The sequence below is a fragment of the Danio rerio genome, chromosome 15, assembly GCF_052040795.2.
Source record: "Danio rerio strain M-AB ecotype USA chromosome 15, GRCz13ab, whole genome shotgun sequence".
In the NCBI taxonomy this organism is placed as follows: domain Eukaryota; kingdom Metazoa; phylum Chordata; class Actinopteri; order Cypriniformes; family Danionidae; genus Danio; species Danio rerio.
The window spans coordinates 50,570,001-50,579,748 of NC_141035.1; the positions used below are offsets into that span (position 1 = coordinate 50,570,001).

Here is a 9,748-nt window from a genome sequence, read left to right on the forward strand (position 1 = left end):
ATTATTTTAATGAGAATAAGAGTATTTCTGTCTTAAAAGATGCCAAAGTGTGCTAAAAAATAAGGGAAAATTATGATTAATTTACTGTAAATTAATGATAGTATTAGCTTATTGCATTAGACAAATCATTTACAATCTAGAGAATCAGTATTTTATTTACACCATTTAATTGAGAATGCGAGTTGAAAATGTATTGTTTTCTATAATAAAAATAATGTCAATTTGTGCAAAAAAACCCAAACGTACTGCTATTTAAAAATATTTCTGTGAATATAATCTCTAACTATGGCCAGATTCCGATGCAAGGCACATCTTGGAGTGAACATCTGCGAACGAGAGTAAAAATGGGGTGAAGGGGTTAAAAGAAGATAAACTGGTTAGTTGAAGGACTCTTACCTGCGCTAAATGAGGTCGAGTGCTGATTTGGAGCAAGTCCAGTGTGTGTGTGTGTGTGTGTGTGTGTGTGTGGAATCAGATGATAAAATGAGTTGACATCATATCCAGCACTCTGTCAGGTCAGGTCATCTGTATCGCCATGGAGATGGAAGCGGTTGTCATGGCGCTGCAGGTGCCGGGAGACCCTTCATATAGTGCTGTGATGCTCTGGACACACACACACACACACACAGATTTACACTCTCAGCAGTTCAGTCACTTACAGTGTTTGTACTCAAAAAAAGACACTTGTTGATGTTTTCTATTACATGAAATGATTATGAAACCGCAATAAATGCATTATAGCATCCACTCCTGTAGGTAAGGGATAATTAACACTAGGAGAATATGGGACTGTAATGCACACCTGAGGTAGTAATTTTCCCACAATTTGAAACATTAATTGATTATTTTTGTAATTTAAATGACTTGGAGAGGATGAATTGACGTCTAAACTAGTTGCAAAATAAACACCAACACACCCCAGGTAAAAAAAAGTGCACTAAAATGCACTTTATTTAAGTATACTTAGTACACTTTTCAGTAATGTACTAAAGTGCTCTATTTTCGCACACTAATTTTGTACTTAATGTAAGATAGTATAAAGTATATGTTAAGATAAACTTAACACCATCTAAGTGTACTTAATTGTGCTAGTTTGAGACACCATGAAATTGAACTAAATTGTGCTTTTAACATACTATATCTGTATTTTAAAAATATATATATTTAGTTACCACTAGAAATACAATTGAACCCTACTTTTAAATATTTAAATATATTTACGACTAATTCAAATTATAATAGTAATTTATTAAAAGAATATACAAATTGTAAAAAAAGTGTGCTAAATACTGTATTAAAAGTGCTCTATTTTTGGCGTTTTATTCTATTGCTCTTTCTATTAATTCTGTTTTTCTATTATTTCACTTCATAAAAACTGCAGTAGGAGCTAAGTGATACGACACATTGCTTAATCGAGCAATACTCAGCAGTCTACAGGTGTTTGTTACCTCAGATTACAAACTTATCATTCCCAATTTTACAATAAACGCTATGAATTCACAAAAGATACAGGTAAACATACCTTTTGCCTCATTGGGGTGGTGTTGAATAATTTTATAAACAGCATTTTTCGTTCTGACAAACGCGATGGCTGGATCAGCCGTTCCTTAGTAACGCATAGTAAACAAACTGCTGTATCCCGTATCAAAATAAGAGTCACTCGTAAGATTTTGAATGGGGAAAAGTGTAACCGTCAATATGATGAATAAAGCCCCGCCTAGTACAGGAGCTAATCATCAACAGGGTATATGCCGAGCTAGTGCTGTTCTCATGCTGATACACTTCCGTTGACCTGTTATTGTGAACTTTTCCCATTTTATACGGTTCCTTATACAACATCGATGTAGTAATGTTATTAAAATACATTCAGTTAAATGAACTTTAGCATTTATTTAGTTGCTTAAGCGTAAAATGAGACAAAAAGCCGTTAGCTCGCACGCGCCCGTCAGAATCAGCAGGCTAGCGCAGAAGCTCCTTTGAATATACTGGGGTAAAATAAATGCTCATATTATAAAGATATGGCGGGGGAAATGTAATTTAATGCAGTGCTTCTTGTACAATCTGAGACCCACTTTAAATCGGATATCACTCAGCTAGTGAAGATCGCTGATTTTTAAAGAAAACAGATCTTTAACGCACCGGATTTTGCATTGGCATTCAATTCGCCGGAAGCGCTTAACCCAGGTTACTGGCAAATTAAAAGTCCTATTAGCATGCTTCGGCATATACCCCATCGATATAGACTGAAGTTTCTCCGCCGGGGTAGATGATTTTGTAACGGAGGCCAGCTAGTAAATGATGTACAGGTAAACCTCACTCCTCTGACCTCTAAACATGCTCTTGACAAAAGTTGAAGGTGGTGGTTTTTAGCCTCCTTGGTGGAGCAACCGACTCCCATGCGGAAAGTCGTTGGCTTGATACCAGCTCGGAGCGGGTTGGGTGGCGTAGGACCGGCGGGGTTACACTCGGACCAGACGTGTGCTTTTACAACAGTTTTGTTGTCAACAAACACACTGGAATCTCAGCAAATCCTTGCTTCACATACATAAGAAACATATCCACTTAAAGCTTGAAATCTGCCCTTTTAAATGATCCCGTTACACTTGAAAACAAAAGCATTTTGGTTTTGTAATCTGTATGAAACGAACGCGAGGTGCAGTCGATCCTGTTAAACGCACATCACATGACAGCAGCTAACGTTCATAGATATATACACTAGATATCGCATAGGGACCCTGAGCATGCGTCAATAGCGCCGCCACATTGGTACAGTGCTCCCAGGACAAATGTCATTCAACTGCACTGGTCAAAACAGTGTTATTACGTGATACGGGACTTTAGCGCTGTCTACGGGTGTAGTAACGAGCTAACAAAGCACAAAGACAAAACATTTCATAGGTAATATTAAGTTTTTTTTTTCTGTTTTTGTATGTTCTGAACTTTTGTGCTAATCAGGTAACATTACTGATGATAACAGTCACTTACTGCATTCACCATAAGGCAAAGCAGCTCCAACTCGCATTAAACACTCGGCTTATGCTAGTTTTGTTGAATAAAATCAGCAAACAATGCAAGAGAAATATGACAACGAGATGCTGCGCTGCCAGAAACTTATTATCGGCTAATGTTAGTGAAAGAGTCGTTAGGGGGATTCATTCTCAAGCGAATCGCTCCCTGATCCGTCAGTATGAGAAGTGAAAGCAGGAGAGGAGCTGTGTTTCAGGACATGATTACATCAAATTTAACAGGGATGGTGAATAGTACATTTCCCTACACACAAACACAAGCTTTTTGTCAGGAATGCCCGTGCGGTCACTGATCCATCAATGTAGAAAAGTGATGTAAAATTATAATTTTCGTAATTAGAAAAAAAAATTACATACTAACATCCAGGAAAACTCCCGATCATAGATATATGTGTATATGTGTAAATCTCTGGCTTTGCATGGCCACAGTCCTTCACTGTACCTTGGTCCCGCATTCATTTCAAAGGAGCGCTACCCTGTACCAAGATGGCGGTGCTATTGACGCATTCCATCTAATAGACAATAGGCCAGGCGACATCTAGTGTATATATCTATGGCTAACGTTACTCAAAGGCCCACAAACATGTAAACAGAGAGTCGCCGTCATTTCTGGAGGAGATTCATCATCAAGAAGTTGTGGATTACTTCAGAAGGGCAGCGCGATCTGACAGAACATTCTTCAGGGGATGATCATACGGCCATAAATGAGGTTGGTGTCATGACTATCTTGTTTCTCTTCATAGATATATACACTAAATATCACAAACGGATCCTGCGCATGCGTCAATAGCGCCGCCATATTTGTACAGTGCTTCCAGCACAAAAGTCATTCAACCACACTAAGTCAGCGTGAAGAGGCTTGACTTTAGCGCTGTGTGCAGGTGTAGTAAAGAGCAAAGAAAGAAAACAAAGCACAAAGGCAGAACGTTTCATAGGTAACATTTAGTTTTTTACGTTTTACATGTTATGAACTTTTGTGCTCAACAAGTAAGTTTATTGATGATAATACAGACTCTTTCTGCATTCACCATAAGGCATAGTAGCACCAACTTGCACTAAATACTAGGCTTATGCAAGTTCTGTTGTTTTAAATCAGCAAGCAATGCAAAATAAATATGACCGCAAGACACTGCGGTGCCAGAAACTTGTATTATTGTCGGCTAAGTGAACAAGTCGTTAAAAAAGAAGATTTATTCACAAATGACTCGCTCCCTCCATTAGAATGAGAAGTAAGAGCAGGACAGTGTTTCAGGATGCGGATTAGATCAAATTTAACAGGGAGAGTGGATAATACATTTCCATACACACTCTTTGTCAGCAATGCCCGTACGGTCACTTATCATCAATGTAGAAAAGTGATGTAAAATTCTAATTTACATAATTTGAAAAAAAAAATAATTGCATACTGACCTCCGGGAAAACTCCAGATCATAGATATATGTGTGTATATCTCTGGCTCTGGATGGCCACAGTCCTCCACTGCAGCTTGGTCCCACATTCATTTCAAAGGAGCACTACCCTGTACTAAAATGGCGGCTCTATTGACGCATTCCTTCCAATAGACAACAACAAGGTGGGCGACATCTAATTTAAATATCTATGGTTTCTTTCAAGTGTGCATGCGCGTTAGCTCGGCAACCGGAATAAATGACGATTTTTTTTGATTGGACTTTTTAGAATTGAAACATGAGACTTATGAGTTGTTTCTTAATTGTCATGTAATCGTAAGCTTGGCCAACAGTTTTGGAGAATTTGATGTTTCCCCATTCAGTCACAAAAATCTGTCCCCATTGTTTCCCCATTCATCCAGCAAACTTTGCTCTGATCACAGCCTAAGGAGAAATGTTTCCTAACTACAAATCTCTGGCTGAAGTGGCGCTAGTAATTCCAGTCTTTGGTCAGGAGAAGTCGACTTTCCGAGGCAAAGACACAGAATTAAATGATGACTGCCTGTGCATCAGTCTCTCTTGATGCGTTTGATTAAGAGGCAAGCATCCAGTTCAAGTCGACGCAGGAGGAAGATATGAGGTAAGGCAGATAGGAGTTTTTGTTCATTTGTCAAATAAATAAATGAATAATTTAGCCTATATGCTCGTCGTGCAAGTTCATTATTAAAATATGAATGAAAAAAGCGATCAGAAAGTCTGCAAATTAAATAACGATCAATAATAGGTTATGAAGGAAATCTTACAACCCTCTACGTCAGGGGTTTTCAAAGTGTGAGGCGCGCCTCCCCTGGGGGGCGCCAGAGCATGTCAGGGGAGGCGCGGGAAAAAATATAATATAATAAAAATATAATTATTAAGTTTAATTATTATATGTATTTTTTATTATATTTAAACGTTTTAATTAAACAAAGCAAAAAATAAATAAATAAATAATACGTCAAATGTAAGAAAACCTTTTTTACCCAGAAGGCCATAGCTGTGAATTCGCTTCTGTTTGGCAAGCCCGCCAATACAGGTATATGCCTGCTAATACAATGGGTCGGTTTCTGAGACCCCCCGATTCAAAGCTGTAATGAAGTTCACGGCCCTTTGGCCGCCACCCGCCGGGAAGAAGGAGGCGGAGAACCGACGCAGTTTTAAAATGATTTATTAATAACAGTGACGGCAGCTCCTCACGGAGACTGCCGTCTAAACCAAAACAAACGGACGGCAGCTCCTCACTCCTCAAACTGAAAGCAAAAGTAAAATATGTATGGCCCGGTCCTCTCTCGGCTTCCTCTGCCATAGTTCCTCCTTTTATGATCCAGAGCTCCTTCCGTGGGATCTGAGGCAGGTGCGCACCGCAGGTGTATCCACTTACGCGGTGGCCTCACTCCGTTACCCACGGCTCTCGGCCACGCCCCCTCGCCACAAAAGCCTTCAAGTTCAGGACTTAAACCCAAAAGATGACGATATGATGATCAGTATTTGAGTTTAGGATTTACGTGGACAGGACCAGCTGATGAACCACGACCTTTATGTGTGGTTTGTCAAGGTATTTTGGCTAATGACAGCATGAGACCCGCTAAACTTCGACTGTTTTGACTGGGATGGACAGTTCTTGGATCTGTTCTATTCATATTGAACCATCATCCTAGTTTAAAAAACGTTATATTCTCTGTAAATAATTGCACTTTCATGCAAATGATGATAAAAGTGAGTTAACAGTCTGACATCTGTCTGTGTCTTTTTATATACTGTATATATATATATATATATATATATATATATATATATATATATATATATATATATATATATATATATATATATATTTGATGGATAAGTTGTTTCAAAAGGGAGGCCCACTGTCTTAGACTTTGAAAAACCCTGCTCTACGTCAAAATGACAGACAATGAGAAAGTCTAACGTGACCTCTGGTCCGTACGCATGTTTAGTATGAATTCAATGCAAGTCTTCGTACATGAGGGCCCTGGATGGTGAAATCAAGACTTTCAGAAGGAGGAAAACAATAGTGTGAGACTGATAACGGCAGCCGGAAGAGAGAATCATGTCAGATATACTGTCCTGCCCCATACACACTGCTTTACACACACCTCTACAAGCACTAGGGCTGTGCAATTAATCGAAAATCCGATTTCGATTTTGGCTTTTAACGATTATGAAAAGCCATTAATCGAGATAAAGGATTATTCCATCATGTACCGCCCCCTTTCCAGTTGTACACGTGTGAAAACTCTTTGCCTCTGCAATGCAAAGTTCCACGGGAACTTTAAAAGCGCAAACGAGCACGTGCTGTTGTGTGTGTGCGCGCCGTGCTTAGCCTCGGACAGGTAGCGTGTGTGTGTTTGCCCGTGCGACAGTGACAGCAGAGCATACACACATCTAACGCAATCTTAATGTGAACGCTTTAATGGTCAAATACATGCACATGTGTGTCAGAGCGTGGTGTTTAGTGATTATTCATATTAACCCTCATTTGTGTAATAAACTAACAAGTTGAGAATCAAAAAACACAAGAAAGAGAAACCATATCAGAACCACACTCTTAAAGTGACAGCGTGCGGTATTCCTGAGCTGCCGACTGTTTATATCATTAATCAATAATAAAATCAAAAATACAGTGAAGATGCTTAAAGCACAATTTACACAACAGATTTAATAACTCATCTCTAATAACTGATTTCTTTGATCTTTGCTATGATGACAGCACATTATATTTTACTAGATGTTCTTCAAGATACTCAGCTTAAAGTGACATTCAAAGGCTTAATTTGGGTAAATAGACAAGTCATTGTATAACAGTCGTTTCTTCTGCAGACAATTAAACATCTATATTGCTTAAAGGGGCTAATAATATCAAGCTATTAAAATAGGTTTCAAAATATTCAAACCTGCTTTTATTCTAGCTGAAATAAAACAAATAAGCCTTTCTCCAGAAGAAAAAATATTATAGGAAATACTGTGAAAAAACCCCTCTGTTAAACATCATTTGGGAAATATTTATATATATAAATAAATTCACAGGAGGACGAATAATGTTGACTTCAACTGATAATCGTTTTGAATAATCGTGATTACAATTATGAATTAAAATAATCGGGATTATGATTTTTCCCATAATCGAGCAGCCCTAGCGCTCGCTTGTTTTTTGTAATTTGATGCAAATATGATATGATACAGACATAAACACATATAAATATTCATATATTTAAAAGAAATCTAAATATTAAAAACTTTCAAGGGTTTGAGGTTATGAAGAGCGTTAAATGCATTATAACAGTCTTGTAAAAAGGCTCCATTATGATCAATTATATATTATAATATGTAGTAATTAGATTTAATTTAATCATCTGAAGTTTCTCTAATAATCTTAATTTTCTTTTTTCTTTTTTTTTCTCTTCAGTGCCCTCTCAAGCTCTTTTCCCTCTTCTCTCTCTCTCTCTCTCTCTCTCTCTCTCTCTCTCTCTGTAAGTGTGTGTCAGTGGTCATCATAATGAGCTACAGTAATCTTCTGTAATTACCTGAGAGGAAACAACAAAAGTTCTGCCAGTGTTTTTTCTGTCTTTCTTTTTTTGTGCCATCATTACAGTCCCCCCCCCTCTCTCTCTCTCTCTCTCTCTCTCTCTCTCTCTCTCTCTCTCTCTCTGATAAGATTAAGATTTCTCTGGCTGCTCTTCAAATGAGAGCTTCATCATCTGCTGTTTTCCTGGAGGTCAAACTCACACTTCAGCCTTTAGTTTACAACCACTGCAATATCACTACTGGACCACGAGAACACCGTGTGTGTGTGTGTGTGTGTGTGTGTGTGTGTGTGTGTGTGTGTGTGTGTGTGTTTGTGTGTGTGTGTGTGTGTGTGTGTGTGTGTTTGTGTGTGTGTGTGTGTTTGTGTGTGTGTGTGTGTGTGTGTTTGTGTGTGTCTGTCTGTGTATGTGTGAGCATTTGTTCTGTCTGTTCTCTGTGTTCCTCCATGTATTGATTGTTGGTTCTGTTGTTTGTTTTCTGTCAGTCTGTGTTGTTCATTCTGTGCTGGTCCATCATTCTTCATCTGTTCTGTTGAGCGCTTGATTCTTTCTTTCTGTTCTTTCATTTATTAATCTGTCATTCTGCTCACTTGTTCTGTTCCTTGTTTGTTCCATCTATCCCATCATCTAATCATTCATCCATCCATCCACCTGTCTGTCTGTATATCCATCTATCTATCCATCCATCCACCTGTCTGTCTGTATATCCATCCATCCATCTATCCATCCATTCATCCATCCACCTGTCTGTGTGTATATCCATCCATCCATCCATCCATCCATCCATCCATCCATCCATCCATCCATCCATCCATCCATCCATCCATCCATCCATCCATCCATCCACCTGTCTGTCCGTATATCCATCCATCCATCCATCCATCCACCCATCCACCTGTCTGTCCATATATCCATCCATCCATCCATCCATCCATTCACCTGTCTGTCCGTATATCCATCCATCCATCTACCTGTCTGTCTGTATGTCCATTCATCCATCCATCCACCTGTCTGTCCGTATATCCATCTATCCATCCATCCATCTACCTGTCTGTCAGTATATCCATCCATCCATCCATCCATCCACCTGTCTGTCTGTATATCCATTCATCCATCCATCCATCCATCCATCCATCCATCCATCCATCCATCCATCCATCCATCCATCCATCCATCCATCCATCCATCCACCTGTCTGTCTGTATATCCATCCATCCATCCATCCATCCACTTGTCTGTCTGTATATCCATCCATCCATCCATCTACCTGTCTGTCCGTATATCCATCCATCCATCCATCCATCCATCTACCTGTCTGTCAGTATATCCATCCATCCATCCATCCATCCATCCATCCATCCATCCACCTGTCTGTCTGTATGTCCATTCATCCATCCATCCATCCATCCATCCATCCATTCACCTGTCTGTCCGTATATCCATCCATCCATCCATCCATCCATCCATCCACCTGTCTGTCTGTATATCCATCCATCCATCCATCCATCCATCCATCCATCCATCCATCCATCCACCTGTCTGTCTGTATATCCATCCATCCATCCATCCATCCATCCATCCATCCATCCATCCATCCATCCACCTGTCTGTCTGTATATCCATCCATCCATCCATCTTATTAATTGTTCATGTTTAGTTGTTTAGATTGTCCATCTGTTGTTCCATCATTTGCTTATTCAATCTAGTCTGTCCGTTCTTTTATTCTATTGATTAATCCATTCATCTGTCA

The 9,748-nt window shown here is 39.1% G+C and overlaps 1 long non-coding RNA gene across 2 annotated transcripts in view; it reads right to left on the reverse strand.

Moving 5' to 3' along the window:
* The window catches only part of LOC137487798 (uncharacterized), an 18,038-nt gene extending 16,225 nt beyond the window's left edge, over positions 1-1,813 (reverse strand). For both annotated transcript variants that reach the window (XR_015510016.1, XR_015510017.1), the window contains exons 1-2: positions 1,523-1,813; positions 397-603 (exon numbers count right to left, since the gene is read on the reverse strand). This is a non-coding gene — a long non-coding RNA (uncharacterized LOC137487798). The remainder of the gene's footprint in view (positions 1-396; positions 604-1,522) is intronic.
* Between the last annotated feature and the right edge of the window lie 7,935 nt (positions 1,814-9,748).